Raw genomic sequence first — 16,287 nt, forward strand, 5'->3', positions numbered from 1 at the left:
AAAAATCTCGAAAAAGTGAAAATACAACTCAGGAAGCTATTCAAAAAGTTTTTTCATAGATTTAGCTACTGATTACGACTAAGTCGTATATGGATAAGAACTTATTCAATTGTTTTTTACATCTTCTGGTGTCACTCAGAGAGCCCCCGACGAAAGCAAACTTCAATAAACTGTCAAACTATTTGAAAGAATAACCAATAGCTTCAAGCTTCCCTTCACGCTAGAAACCAAAAGTAGTTTCGAAATCGAATGAACCAAATGAATAGTTTAATGTAATTCAAGCTGTGTGATTGTTATATATGCAAGAATATAAATAATGGGAAAAGTTCGCCTGGTCAAGATATTACTTGAATATATTTTCCTCCAGTGAATAGTATCTCCTTTCAAACTCAGTTGAACCCTCTTTGGTGTCTGGTCTGTTCAATATGGTCTAAGAGTCTGAGGGACCTGTGTTGAGTGATACAGTTGTAGATAATGAACTACTCAATACTGGAGACTTGCCGTAGTATCGTAAGGAATAATGAAACGAGTCAAACGTATAAACATTAACAAAAAAGAAAAAAGTCTGGTTGTATGGAAAATTCTGAATCAAGTTTAAGTCATACCGGAAAAAATGTTCATTCAAAACGTCCCTTGATTGGAAATTGATGAGATGTACCTGCATATTGTGGGTGGCTTGAAGTGGAGATTTGCGGTTACGGACAGATTTGGAGAACGAAATATTTCAAATCCAATACACTCAAGTGAGTAGTTTTTTTTTCTCAATAACAAGATAACTCTAAATATCCACCTCCTAATGAGTCTATGTGGCGAATCTATCTAAAATACGAGCATACTTTTTTTCATTCAGCATCACTCTTGTGCCATGACAATTAAAAAAAATTGGAATGTCTCCTTTCAATTTCATATCAAATCACTTGTCATTTTGTCAGTTCTGCCTAATTTCCATAAAATTGGTTGATTGTAATGTCAGTATGTTTCAAATACAAAACGCAAGCACAACAGGTGAATCTCTAAAAGCGGTGCCTATGCGAAAGTAGCGATTCACATTGTATTTGAATCGCTTGAGATTAAATACATTTGGAAAAATGTTCTGGAAGTTTATTTCACAAAAATCCGGCTTCCCAAATCGGAAAGTTCTTCAACAGTGAAGTTCGAGGTGTACAGAGTTAAACCTCAAAACGATGAACAGGCAAAGTTCGTCACAGTGATATTTCGATCAGATCTTTTGAGTATATACGTTATGAACTTTGACAGATAACAAACAAATTGCCAAAACATCTCAGCTGTAACGAGAATTTATATTTCAAATAACTGAATAGTTCAATGTTAGGCTTATTATTTATAATTTTTGCATTTCACAGAAATCTTAGAGGTAATAAAAACAAGAACTCATTGTTGGTTGAAACATAGAAGTTCAATTCTCTCATTTTCATTTTTTCAACAAATGAATAATCTTTCTATATTGGGATTATTTTATTTGTCCCAGAGTGCCTCATATATGACCAAATCTTCTCAAACTATACGGTACATTGGGTAATTTACAGAATTGTTTTGGAGCTCCTTGGTCAAATAACAATTTTCTCGATGGATGAAATATTTAAGTGGAATTACGTTTGAATCGTACCAATCCCTCTCTTTCAACTCTACAGATTGCGTCTTCATAGAATTAGTCTCCTCACCAATTCTTATACTCTTATGGAAATTTGACTTTTTGTTTCTCCTATTCAGGAGGCTTTCATGGCCAGAATCACGAGTAGAAAGAGAAATTCCGGATCATTTTGCCGTGCTCAAAAGGAACTTCCACTCGAATTTTGGATTGATTGATAGGTAGAAAGGAAAGATTGAGCTGGTTAAATACCCAAACAATCTAGAGTGACAAGGGCCATCTCCATTTCTAATCCTGAGAAAATCGAATTGGATTCAGCGAAAGCTTTCTGACTATAATCAGTATCAAGAAACTAGTTGTCCGGCATATTACAGACATAACACTGGCTACTGGACCACTGCATCGAGACCAATATGGGCACAGGTTAGGTATGTCAACGAAAACGGCTTCATGCCGGAATACCGGGAAATAGGATATGCTTACAAGAACATAAAAGAACTTTTTCAGGTTTTCCTATAATCAGTCATCCAGAGGTCGATGAGAAGAGGTGAATAAAATATACAGTTGAAGGAAGATTGGTATACACGACCAGTATGAGAGAAATAGTAGTGAAACGGGTGGCAAGAGTGTCTCCTAAGGAGAAAGGGGAGTGTCCCTCTTGCTGTTGAGTTTTCTAATGGACGAGTCCATACGTCTTCTGAACTGAAATGGACATAAAGCATGCATATACATGTACAACTTGAATATCCTTGTCTCTGAGGAATATGATAATATGCAGCCCATGAATATTTTGAAGAGATGGGTCGATAAGTTCAGCGAAATCAATAACGTTGATTTGTTGGGAAAGGTGAAATTTCTAGGAATGAAACTAGATCTCAAATGAAACTAGATCTCAGGCTCATCTCAAACCAAGACCTAGAGAAAGTGAAAACAGAAGATAAAAGTAACACTAATGCTGGCTAGACGTACTTACGAAAAGGCATGCGACTGAAACCAGACATGTATGGTATGGTATGATGAACAGAAATGAAACAAACGACATCCATTGATACACTCAGCAGGGTGCAAAGATTTGGGAATGAAATGAGCCATGAAAATGAAACCAACACCGGCATTGAAGTCGCTCTTGAATTTGTCTCCTTCACATCTAGTAATGATGGGAGAGGCCAATTCAGAATGGTAAATAAATCACGTTACAAGGGAATAGGCAAAAGATAAATATTGTAATAGAAAGAGGAACATAAACAAATATGATATGCGATGGAAATTTATATTTCAGTTACAAGTATGGTCAACTCACATGAATCTTTCAGGCTGAGCGGATCGATATTTTTTTAGACAGCCAGGCTGCACTGTGTAAATTGCTGACCTAAAAGTGACTTCGAAACTGGCCTGAGCATGTCATGAAACTGATGAGTATGTCAAATTTGGATCATCATCTCCAAATAAAGGACCTAACTCTGCTATGACTAACCAAATCTTCAGGAATACATTCGAAAAAACCTTGAAATAGGAACATCCGAGATTAGAACTCAACAGAGCAGGTATACCCAGAAATACCCTTGGAAAAAACTCTAAACAGGAACCAACTAAAAAAACTCTAGAACTGCTTCAAATTGGCTCAGAATAATTACAGGGCTATTCACTAGACACTGTTCATTTAAAGGGCACCTGGATAAAATAGGACTGTATGTGATGTAATCGGCCGATACTTGATGAAAATAACGTATTCAGAATTTTAAGAATTTCAAGAACTTATCCATTGATGTTAATTGTGTATCTGGGTTTGGGAATAAATTAATAAACATTAACATAAGAGAAAAAGAGAAAGTCTACAACCTATAAACCTACCAACTGAAAAAACTCTAGAACTGCTTCAAATTGGCTCAGAATAATTACAGGGCTATTCACTAGACACTGTTCATTAAGAGGGCACCTGGATAAAATAGGACTGTATGTGATGTAATCGGCCGATACTTGATGAAAATAACCTATTCAGAATTTCAAGAATTTCAAGAACTTATCCAATTGATGTTAATTGTGTATCTGGGTTTGGGAATAAATTATTAAACATCAACATAAGAGAAAAAGAGAAAGTCTACAACCTATAAACCTACCAACTGAAAAAACTCTAGAACTGCTTCAAATTGGCTCAGAATAATTACAGGGCTATTCACTAGACACTGTTCATTAAGAGGGCACCTGGATAAAATAGCACTGTATGTGATGTAATCGGCCGATACTTGATGAAAATAACCTATTCAGAATTTCAAGAACCTATCCAATTGATGTCATTTGTGTACCTGGGTTAGGGAATAAATTAATAAACATTAACATAAGAGAAGAAGAGAAAGTCTACAACCTTATTAGCTGAGCTCATGTTTTAGTTTCAATATTTAGAAAAATATTCGGTAACGAGAAGTTATTGAGTAATATTTGGTCATTCAGTAAATGACCTGAATACTTGAATCTATTCATCTCTGAACTTTCCAAAAGTTCGAGAAGAGAAAAGTTTCAAACTCAAGCTTTTAGAAAGTTTAGAAACAAATAGATTGAAGTAATCGGGTTTGTCATATCCGTCTGGACATTATTCTGAAGATTTTCATTGTGAAAATTTCATTAGTCTCAACAATATTCAGGCCATCAAACAGATAAATCTTTTTTTCAGGTAATTGTTTCGTTTGCCGGCCAACACCACCAAGTTTCCAACATATCATACTTCAAACCGAATACGACTATAGTTGAAATTCTCCAAACAAGATGCCTGATAAATTGTCTCTCTGAACGATATTACACAATGACTGTCTTGCGGTTGTGGTCGTTAGTTCGAGTTAATATGATGGGGTATGCTTTGTGATGCATTCAGAGCTTGTTGCCAAGTTTGAAATTCAGATGCCGGACTTCTCTTTGAAAATCTCTTCAGCTTCGAATTTAATTACGTGAATGGAAATGAGTTTCTTTGCTCCAGTATGCAAAGTGGAAAATAATTTGATTCATTCTTCTTTCGATTGATTTACATTGGGTGGAATTTTGCATATAGTGAACAATTGGGACTCTTCTACAATTTAACTTCACCTGCATCGCTTCGTAGTTGACTAGGTTATGTCACAGATGTAATGATCAGTATTGTATGCGATACTTCAATCAGTTTGCTGAGTTTCATTGCTTGATGTGAAAATCGGTTAGTCGAAATTCTCCATCAACATAAGAACACAGGTTTTTCTGAGAGAACACACGATTAGAAAGATTGAATCTGAGCTGGTATGCCTTGGTCGGAATTCATACCCAACGTTCCGCCCTCATCTGTAACAGATATCTTCAATGACGTAGGGGTTGACTTCAAGATGGAGTGTTCAAGACACATTTCATAGTTGTATGACGTCGGAAATTCTCATTGAAAATATTATAGGTTCATGATTGCAATACAGTTTTTAGCTGAGGTTTTTAAGAATCACCTATGTTAGCTAGTTACATATAGAGGGTAAAACTATTCCATTCCAGCAACTAATATCCATCTTCCCGAATAAACTGACAATCATAATACGAGTTACATATTATATTCAAGATTCACCGATTATTATTGCCTACACCTATAATGCGTATACTTAGAGAACCACAAGTTATAACGAAACCACATCCTGTTAATTAGTAAAAGGAATAGTTCAGATGGAAAAAGCCAGCTGGCTCATCAGAATATTCAGGATATAACATGACATAAAAGCTACTATGATAGCGTAGTGATATCTGTATCTGTAGAGTAGGGATGGTGAGTGTAGGCCCACAGCACTTAGGCCACATGTGATCCATTGTATATCCTCCCAAGGAGTTGTCCTTCTAGGTCATCCTTTCTAGGAAGGTGGACAGGTCACTGGGAGACATCTATTTTATATCGGCAGGTGTAGGCCAAGACTTGCCGAACACACACTCTCTTATTGACGATAACTTCGGACACTCGCATAGGACATGCCCAACAGTTTCATTTTCCTGTTCACACATCCTGCATAGAGGTGTGTACACTAGCCCCATATTATGGTGGTGTTTCCTTAGTTGACCGTGGCCAGTCAGAGATCCTATTGTTAAGCGTAGAATTTTCATGGTCATCGGCAGATATTTCTTTGGCGTCAGCTTCCCAGGGTCGCCTAGGGTGATCCTGGCAAGATTTCATCCTTTGATTTCATTATATCTCTTTAGGATTGAACATGAGTGTTACGTTCGGCTAGTTTCGCAGTAGTTGAAGTCATCAGGCCGTAGGAGCCACAGTGTCCTAAAATTCTTAGTCCAGCCGCTTCCTTGGCTAAAGAATCGGTAATGCGATTACCTTTACTTCTGTCGTGCCCTTTAATCCACCTCGGTATAATGTTATTATCTACCATGATATATTTTTTGATAATATAGTTTGTGAAGATCAAATCGTAAGGTGTAGTTTATGAAGTCACTATAGATGTTCATCTAGTAACGGCTGAATTGATCAGAAACATTTGTTTCTGATCAATTCGGCCGTTACTCTCTTTTACAGATACTTTCACGGGAGGTGTTCAAGTGATTTGATTTCACAAAGAGAGGTACATATCAGAAATACGCGATGGACTGTGACTGCTCATCCTTTTGAGGTTCAACTCAGTACACCTCTAACTTCACTGTTTAAGAACTCTTTCAACTGCGTGTATGTGGAATAAACTTCCTGGAAAACGTTTTTCCAAATGAATTCATTCTCCAGCGATTCAAATCCAACGTGAATCGCTACTTTCGCACAGACACCGCTCTTAGAGTGCGTTAAGGATTTTTCTGTAGTGCTTGTATTTTGTCCTTGAAAAAATAAAACATTACTCATTGGTTTGATTTCATTAGTCAAAACTCAGTATCCAATAATGAGCTCTGTTATTGAAATTTAAATTATACCTCAATCCTGTATTGAATTATTTCAATACCTGACATATAACAGTTTCAAGCTTGTAAAGCTTATTGCCGTATAGTTCCACAACTGTGAAAACTTGATGATTTATATTGTGTCAAATAAATTTCATTACATGTAATGAACTGAATGTTCAACAGAATTGAAATCGAGAAGCAGAAATGAATTTAGAGATCATAAAATAGAATCCACCCGAAACATAAATCTTGTGAAGAAACAAAAGATAAAGAAATATGACAGCAAACAGGTGGATGTATAAATCACAGAAAGTCGCAAAAGTAATGCATTTGGTCTCGCATTTGGTTTTTTCTACATGTCGTAGCAAATATGAATTGAAGTGATCGATACAATTTTCATCATGTCGGTCGACGAATATGGTGAGAAAGAGCCCGAAGTTATTTGCGGCAGGGAATTTCTTTTTTGAATATTCCCGCGGGGGCATCTCTGTATATAAACGCAAAGGGAAACCTATTTGAATACCGGGCAACGATGTTGAAAAGGGCACGAACCTAAATATCCAAAACCATTGAAAGGATTAAAAACGAAATAAATATAAATTCTGTTTTTTGTATGAAGTCTTTATGATTTGAATTGAAGGGTTTATATTATTAGGAGTGATTAGTTTTTGGGAAAGGAAGGCTTTATAATCTTGTATGAAGTCTTCATAAAATATGTCGAATGTATGTAATTTACCAGTATTCTCATTTATATATTTCAAATTATGTTTCATTTCAATAATCTCTTTCCAAAGAGACTGGAGGGGATATTTCATATCTACTTCTCCGTAGAAACAGGCCATGAGAGACTGAAAATGAGTTTGTATACTCGTTGAGATAACCAAAAAGTCAATGCAATAGAGATATTATAGATGTGGCATATCTTTGCCTGTTTAGAAACAATTTCTGAAAATCTAAACTCGAATAATTTCCACGACTGCAACTCAGTGTAGAAAGCTTGGGCAAACAAAATTTATATTATTGTAATAAGGTCGGTCATTCCGTATCAGATCAACAAACCTGACATTTTTGAAGAGTGAAAAATATATGGTTTGGTGATTTTTCATATCATTCCATTTTTGAGTTATATCCATTTGATTCAAAATCGTTCTAGGTAATTTATTCAATGCCATTGTTGGCTGCGACCTCTGAAGGGGTGGTTTCTTTATGCTTTTTCATATAATGAACAAACAAGGAGTTCTGAAAAATTTTCAGATGTAGACTACTATATGGACAAAGGTGCAATATTTCAAAATGGAGAAGTGAAGTGAAACTATTTAAAACTAATAGTTACTTTCAGATATTCCCAAACTGATTTATTCAAAACCTGAAAATCGATGAAGAAAAAAATCAAATTAATTTCAATTAAACAAGTAGAATTTATCCAGAATATTGATATGAAATTATTTATGCCGCTCAATACAAAAATAACAAACTTTTCTAATCTGGTGGTTCGTGAAAACTTGGTGAACTTTATAAAATATTTCTGACATGAATTTCATATGTAACCCACAAGGGAGCAATATCGAGTCAGATATATATTCATCATGATGTTTCTATTAGTCACTAACAACCAAGGGTATTTATACATTCCATGTATCTCCTCCAGAGAATGCAACAGGACTATTCTGAGAAAAAATACATGCTTCGTAGTATTATTATCACGATCTGCAGATAAACATACGTTAGCAAACTGTCGCATATCAAGTTCAGCAGCAGATAGAAGTTTATCGGTATAAACTTGCTTTGAGAGCCTTCCATTTCATAGTTCCACAAAAAAAAACAGAATTGGTCGCGGTGGTAGTGCGCCCGACTCACGATCTGAAGGCCGTGGGTTCGATTCCCGCCTCGACCAGATATTTTTCTGGAGAGAATTTATCTGGTTGAAGCTGGGATGATTGTGCAACCGTGTTAGGAATCACAAGGTTAAAAGATAAGACCTCGGTAGTCCTTAGCTCGCAAAAGTTTCTCAACTTCTGAGAGTTGTCGTTCGTATGGGGACGACAGCTGATCAACGGAAAAACAGATTTTGAACAGATTTTTTCAAACAGAAGCTCATTTGAGTCTACAAGATGGTGGCACAAATCAGGAAACTTTTTTATTCCAGTTGAATTTCATATCAGTTAGGTGATAGTGGACCAAATTTTTTATTTCATCATTCCATTTCAGTTTCGATTCATTAAATACTGAATGAAATAGTTGTGTGTCTAGAAAAGCTCTCAGGAAGGTGCTATAGGAATATAATAAACTGACCACATGGTTCCAAGCGACACGTGATTTCAAAAAGTTATCAATAAAGACTATTTTTCAATTCGTGAAGACAATTTTGATGTGGATAAAACTTGTAATGATTTTGTATCGAGTAAAATGAATATTTTATGATCACTGGCATTATGAATTGAAATTTAAATGACCCCATTTGCCATACTGTTTCCAGTTGATTGTATAATTCCACATCACTAACTTGGAGGACATATAAATACCACATACGATATCAAAACAGGAAGATCGTCAATCATATAAAATAAACATTTACTTTCAGATATCAAAATATATTGAATTTGTTCAAATTAGAATGTGTATATATAGCCAACTAAAGTTTCAGTGAAATCAACCAAATGGTATTTTTTTCAAAAAATGTTTGATTCTTTGAATTAACTTTACTTCTGTATACATTTATTTCAAAAATACATTACTTTCTATATAAACCGAAATTGGTTGAATGACGCGAACAAATTTAAAGCAGTAATTATTGAAATTTAATTTTCCTTTCATAGCCTGTTGAACATTTTCAATGAATTTCTTATTGAGGCATTGTTTTCAATTATTCGATCATTCTAGAAGGCGGCTGTCGTTAACATACTCATTCAGGAACGCAATATAGGTATCATAACTATTCGAACTGAAAAATAATCAATATATTTGAATAATTTCCATCTGGACAACTTTAGGTACTATAATATCAAAGTCTACATTAATATACAAATTTCGCAGACTCAATTCAACTATTGCAGGCTGAATCAATTATGGAAATAACTTTCACTTTGGGATGAATACATCATCATGTATATTGGATAGATTGTATAATATTGGTTCTCTCCATTATGTGAATAGGAGAGGACAATTCGTAACTGAACTATGTCAATCGGGTATCATATTTCCAACTGAAATAATCTTATTGATATTGGAAAGGAAGTGTAATCCAAAAATAGGACAAATAAACTGATGAATAAGATCCTACATAAAAATTATGCTTAAAATCACATACGAACTTCATTTCTTTCGAAGGAATATTTTGTTATCTATAATGTTTTGTCTGAGCTTGTTATTGTGATACGTTACATAACGGACAACATTCCGAAAGTGGACGATCAGGATTTTGACGAACAAACTCTTCTTAATGGTGAAACAGATCAATTCTGTTTTAGCATTTGGACGTGGAAGAGGAAGAAAGGTGAATACATGTCAAAGTCACGATGAGGCACGAAGGTTGACAGTATCATCATTTCAGACTCCCCCTAGTATCATAAATATTCAGAACCCTATTTAAAGTTTGAGAAAATATATTCATTCAATTTTTTCTGGAAGAAGATATGTTTCAGAAATGATGTACCCACATAATTTCAAAGACAGAAAATACTGAAGTGGTAATTTCTCTAAAATCTAAATTATTTCAAAGTTGTCACATATTTGCATATCATTGAGTGATGTTGTTTACTAGAATTAATAATTTGAAACATGTGATGCTCAATACTTCCCAATTCATACAAACATTTTCTTCAAGATACCAGGCGCCCTCTTGCTTACATGGTAATGCTCTGCCGTGTTGGACCTCTTCCTTTTAGCCACTCGTGGGACCTCTTGTAACAAAAAACTTGACCTGAACAACCCAAACTGTCCTTCTTGTAACGAAGGATCGAATGAAAAAGCTCAGTTCTCCAGCTTTTGAGCTGAGTTTACACAGAAACGACCCCAATAGTCCTTTCTATAATGCCAACTTAACAGCAGAAGCTTTCCAGTTCTCCAATTCTTCTACAAACCTAGGAAGCTGGGTGGTGTAGCCGGTAAGTGAGTTATCGCCTTTTCAAGATAAGGATATCTTATGAATAGGACTCACATCAAAATCTTAAACAGAAGAGGAAACAGATCCGACAAACGCCTATAGTGTAATGATAATTCACCTAAACCAGAGACAAAGAAGCTCTGTATGTCTAAATCTCATCCATCGTAAAAAATATAGCTGAGGTTCATATCCCCACATATAAGAAAGAACCATCAAGGTGTAAATCCTTCACCTTGAACATCCGATAACCTGCATAAAGTACGATTGTAAAGCTGCGCATTTTGACCTGAGAGGGTTATGGTAGCGTCTTCTTGAAGTACGTTAAAGTAGACTTACTTTCCAAACCCTACGTTTGTCTTGTTCACCTTCTTGATGAAAGTAGTTGCAAACTGACTGTTGATCAGTACCATCCTCGAAGGAGATTATTCTCCTTTAGAAATCTAGGCTCTGGCCAGAGATCATGTATTTTATACCTGCCTCACCGCGGACCGAAACGGATTTACAGCATTTAGTCGACTTCCACTCTTGCCAGCTGCCCTGAAAGATCACTCGTCAACTGGAATAATTGCTTTTGTTGAGAATAATTTGTTCGAGTTCGTATAAGAGTGAGCTACAATGAATCCTTGCGGGTTACGATGGGATGTCTAATTGACCCATTCTTTTCAGACCTATCTGGGTAACTCTACATGATGATGCAAAGAGTATTGATGGTTCAGTGTCGATCCTATTCCACTGTCCAAAGTTAATGTTTGCAAAAATATTATCGATTTTTTATAATTTCTACTACTGTTGAACTGTTTATAATGATTTTTCATTACTGATATGAACTTTATGAGTATTGTTGTGAAAATAAAATTATTCCGATCTGATAGATTCTATACTAGATTAAATTTTCATTATATACCTTCACTTTTTTGAAATACATTATAGATTTCATGGTGCTTTCAATACATATACAATTTTTTTTAGTGAACTCAGAAACTGAAAACTATTTGGGGTTATCTGTTCATAATTTTGGGAGAGGAATTAAAACAGTCACAAAATTGAGAAATGAAAATAGCTTACCTTCCTTAGAAAGAGCTCATTACACCCTTGTGCATTAGGATTTCCCTTCCAGTGCATATGTCGATACCTCAGGTTCCCAAGGAACCTTGAACCCCGTAAATTAGAAACCTCAGTTACCAGCCGTCTGATATCCAGCTTTTTCACTTTCGCACAGTGTTTTTTGTATTTTTTTCTCTGCATCTCCTTCTCGTCCATTTCACTCACCTCCCCTTGGGAGGTGAGGCCTTCTTCAGCCACCCACGCACTGAGAACAGTTTCGATAAAGCTGAAGAGTTGCTGAACGTTTGGTTCCATTTTACGATAAGAAACGTGCGAGGAAAGGTTCGCGTTTGCACACACTTGAAGAAGTAGATTATCACCAAAATGAACTGTCTTATGACGACGACGTTTCGACATCAAATTTTTGTCAGGAGATTCGCCGTTACACACCGAGTGTCGCCCGCACTTACTGCCACATGCATTGGACTCTACCATAATTTTTTGGGATATATCAGATATATCAACGAAATATATCAAGATAAACTTTTATAAAAGATAACGGTAGATTATAATTCTGATTGGAATGCGACGGAGATGTCGAATAGTCCTAGTCCATTTCAACAGAGAAGGCACTAAGTTTTCTAAAATTTTTCACACTTTACAGGTTTTATGATGAAGACATTAAGGCAAGTAATCTTTAGCGAATATCACAGCTATTGACGACGTTCATTACAACTTTTTCATATCGAGGAAGTTGGGTAGGAGATTTTGATAACATATAATAATTATCTGTGAAAAAAATACACTAAAGTAGGTTTCTCGATTTCAAATTCTCAAATATAGTTGAAGCTGATACTTTCTAAATTATGCGAAACAAATTTTCATAGGAAATTAACTATAGCTACTTTTCTTTTGAATTTTCACATTCTTTGTTCAACGATGATGCTTTATTCACCTGTACATAAAAAATTGAAGTGACGAAGTTTCCAACAAAACATTACTAAAAATGATAGACAATAGACAAAGCAATATTTCAAACTGTTACTGACATTTTGTTTATTACTAGTGGGCTGTTCAATCAGGTGAATGTTCAAATTTCGTGAGCTACGTACATTCGATTAGCGATTATTACATTTTTTTATGTTGGCACAGTCGTTTCGAATATGATATTCACAGTTTCAGCCGTTTAACATGTTGATTAATTCGGCCGTTACTTGATGAAAATCCATAGTAATTTCATAAACTACATCTTACGATTTAATCTCCACAAACTTTATTTTCAAAGAATACATCTCGACATGTTTCGCTCTCACAGTAGCTATTTCGTAGTTAATGACATACTAAAAGTTAATTCTATTACAAACTCTGATTTTGATATACCCCACGTAATCATAAGTGAGAGATACCTATTTAGATACATCTTCGATCATAAGTACCTAAGCAACCAGTCAACTTGTATACCTAAGGTATACTGGTACTGGTATACTGGTACTGGTATCCTCAAATTATGGATACCAATAGCATACATACTATATCAATTCTACATCAATAATACAATGTCGGTTTCTAAGAAAACACGTTCAGTAATGGTGATCTATTCAAATCCAATTGGTCATTCAGTAAAATGTTTCAATTTATAAGTTTACTGATTTCATAATGCATATAGAACAGGTAATGAGTTGGGAAAGTTAGTTAAAAGTAAAAATGACAAAACATCCAAATTTAAGAAATCAGGAGTATATAAATTGAATTCTGAAACTTGTCCTTAGGTATATAATGGTCAAATTGGTAGAATATTTAGGAATCGCATCCAAGAACATCATATGAGCAATGTAAATGAGAAAACAAGTTCAACATATTCAAATTATCTTTTAGACAAAAATCATATTTTTAACGAATATTTTGAAATTTCACACACAGAAAATGAAGCTGCGAAGCCTAATTATTTGGAAGCAAAAGAAATTATTGAACTTGAAAATTCAAACATTTCACTGAATACTGAATAAACAATTGGATTTGAATAGATCACCATTACTAAACTCGTTTTCATAGAAACCAATATTGTATTATTGATGTAGAATTGACACAATATGCTTTAGGTAATCATAATTTGAGGATGCACCTCAGGTATAAAAGTTGAATGGATACTTCAGGTGATTATGATCAAAGAAGTAACTAAATAGGTGCATTTTGCAGTTTGGATTTCCATGGTCTAATATGATATAAAATGATTTGAAATCCCTGAAAGAATCAATGAAATTAAAAAGATTAGCTGAAAAGAATTATATTAAAAAAAAACTGAAATTATAATGAAATAAAATACAAGCAACAATTGAAAATTGAACAAATAACAAGAAATGAAAATTTAAATTAAAAAATTTCAAGCCGAGTTACTTCACGACGAGACGTTTCGATTGTTAATATCCATAATCGTCTTCGAGTGATGACTGGACTCATTCCTCCTAGAGCTGAATATTTATATGTCATTCGAGTGCTTTCACCTATCCCCTCTTCCCTCCCATCGCTTCATCGGTTTCAGCGGGCGCTGACCGTTTGGCTGGAGTTGGCCGTTTTCCGATTGATTATAGGTTTCTATTTGTCGCGTACCTCTACGCTAGCTTGGCTAAATGCGTTGTTGGACAACATATATGCAAATTCTTTAATTTTTTTTCTGAACCAGTGTTCCTCCTTGTGAACGATTTCAGCTTGAGACCACTTGATGTTATGTTGATGAGTCCAAACATGCTCTGCTATTTCCGATTTACTAGTTTCGCCTGTCTGTATTTTTCTTGTGTTCGGCAATGCGAACTTTCAATGGCCTCTTAGTTTCACCGATGTAGGATTCTCCGCACTCGCAGGATATCCGGTGAATGCAATTCTTGGAATCGTAGTGGACGTTTGGTGGCCTGGTTTTCGTGAGGCTGCTACGGATAGTGTTTCCGTGTTCCCGTTGTTGAATAACGTAAATGGCGATTTGTCCAAAAGGGTCGTAATTGGTGACGAATCATTGGTATATGCTTCTGATATCGAAACCAAAGTTCAATCATCACAGTGGAAGAGCCCAGGAGAGCCAACAATTGGTTAATGAATATTTTATGACAAAAATGAAGATTCATCTCATTTTTTGAACAGTCATGTTTTATCTTGAAACACTTACGGAGTTTATGAAAAAAAAACCGTTTTGACGACTACCAAATTGAAATTTTTTCAGTCAACCGCTACATAAAAGTCTTCATAAAAACCCAAAAATCATTCTCAATAGTAACCATTGATATCCTTTGAGGTTCATTGTTTGATTTGTATGAATGTATTCTCAATAAGTAATGTCTATCACCTTTATAGTTAAAATCGTTTTGAGTAACATTGCATAAGATAGTATTTCGTGCAGTGTTAGTTCCGATTAAAGAAACTCATAAGAATGAAGGTTATTCAGTGGTAGATGACAGAGGTATGAGTAAAAGGAGTTTCTTTCTAGTTCAGATTATCAAGAACTATAGAGTGAGAACTGTAGCCCAGTGTACGCCATTTATTTCCGCAGAGAAAGCTACTGTGTTAGCGAAACGCGTCTAGAAATCAAAATGTTTGTGGAAATTGTGTAATTATTATCACAGATAGTGTTATTATTTTTCGTCAAGTAACTGGTCAGTCCATTCGTGATTTAAAACTTTTTTTTTGATAAAAATGTTAAGATTACTAATGGAAAGTGAGGCGTTTTGATATATGCAAGAATTTCGATGAATATATACTCCCTACATATCGATTTAATCATTTTTATATATTTTTGAAACCTTGTGAGAAACAGGGAGTCCAAAAATAATGAAAACATTTTCCGGGAAATCTAACAAATGCTTTTATCGGTAATGTGTCAATTCAGTTCCGATATACCTATGATATTTCAGTAATATAAATAAATCAATCGAAAAAAAAACTACTTGACTGAAATCATTTCCAATCAACTGGTATGTTGAATATCATTGAAGTTATTGGGGTGTGTATCTCGAATATTCCGGTATGCAAGCGGGAAGATATATTAAAAATGATCAATTGGCGGATGTGACAAGAATGCTTAAGTTATGTCAAATCAAGCGTGAAACAGATATCCCCATTCTACCAAATGAAACAACAGAACATATTCGCGCATACATTTATAGGTATGAAGGAAATGTTCCACGAACAATCAATTCGAATTCTAGCCGGATCTATTCGAATAGTTCCGCAGATATCCACGTAATTTCCGTTATTTTCAATCTCGGTGCTCGTTTCAAGAGCTCTAGCTATTTCATTCCGACAAAGCAACAAGATTCAGAGAGATGTTGTACGTAAAAGTATGTTGAACGTTTAACGTGTCGACTAGCGAATATTGAATGTTTAGGTTTTCGCTTGTTAGGATACATTCATATGATTCAAATCTGACAGTATAGGAGTAATGTATGATGTATTCCAGACATAAACTTACATTTCGAATGAAAATTACTGAGATAACAAATATGGCCATTCTCTAGATTCTAGAATATTGCCGTGGTTCCCAAAAGTGAGTGATGAACAACGTCAAATCGTTGAAAAATTATACAGAAAAATGTTTGGACATGCTTGATTTTCATTTTGAAATTAGAATCCACTGACTGAGATAATGAGAATGAGGAGGGATGAAGTCACTCATTTT

The 16,287-nt window shown here is 35.0% G+C and overlaps 1 protein-coding gene across 1 annotated transcript in view; it reads right to left on the reverse strand.

Moving 5' to 3' along the window:
* Positions 1-16,287, reverse strand: part of sif (guanine nucleotide exchange factor still life) — a 653,408-nt gene that overhangs the window by 373,574 nt on the left and 263,547 nt on the right.

The sequence above is a fragment of the Leptinotarsa decemlineata genome, unplaced genomic scaffold, assembly GCF_025532065.1.
Source record: "Leptinotarsa decemlineata unplaced genomic scaffold, Ldec_3_MD MMD2_tig00000505_RagTag_RagTag, whole genome shotgun sequence".
Classification (NCBI taxonomy): domain Eukaryota; kingdom Metazoa; phylum Arthropoda; class Insecta; order Coleoptera; family Chrysomelidae; genus Leptinotarsa; species Leptinotarsa decemlineata.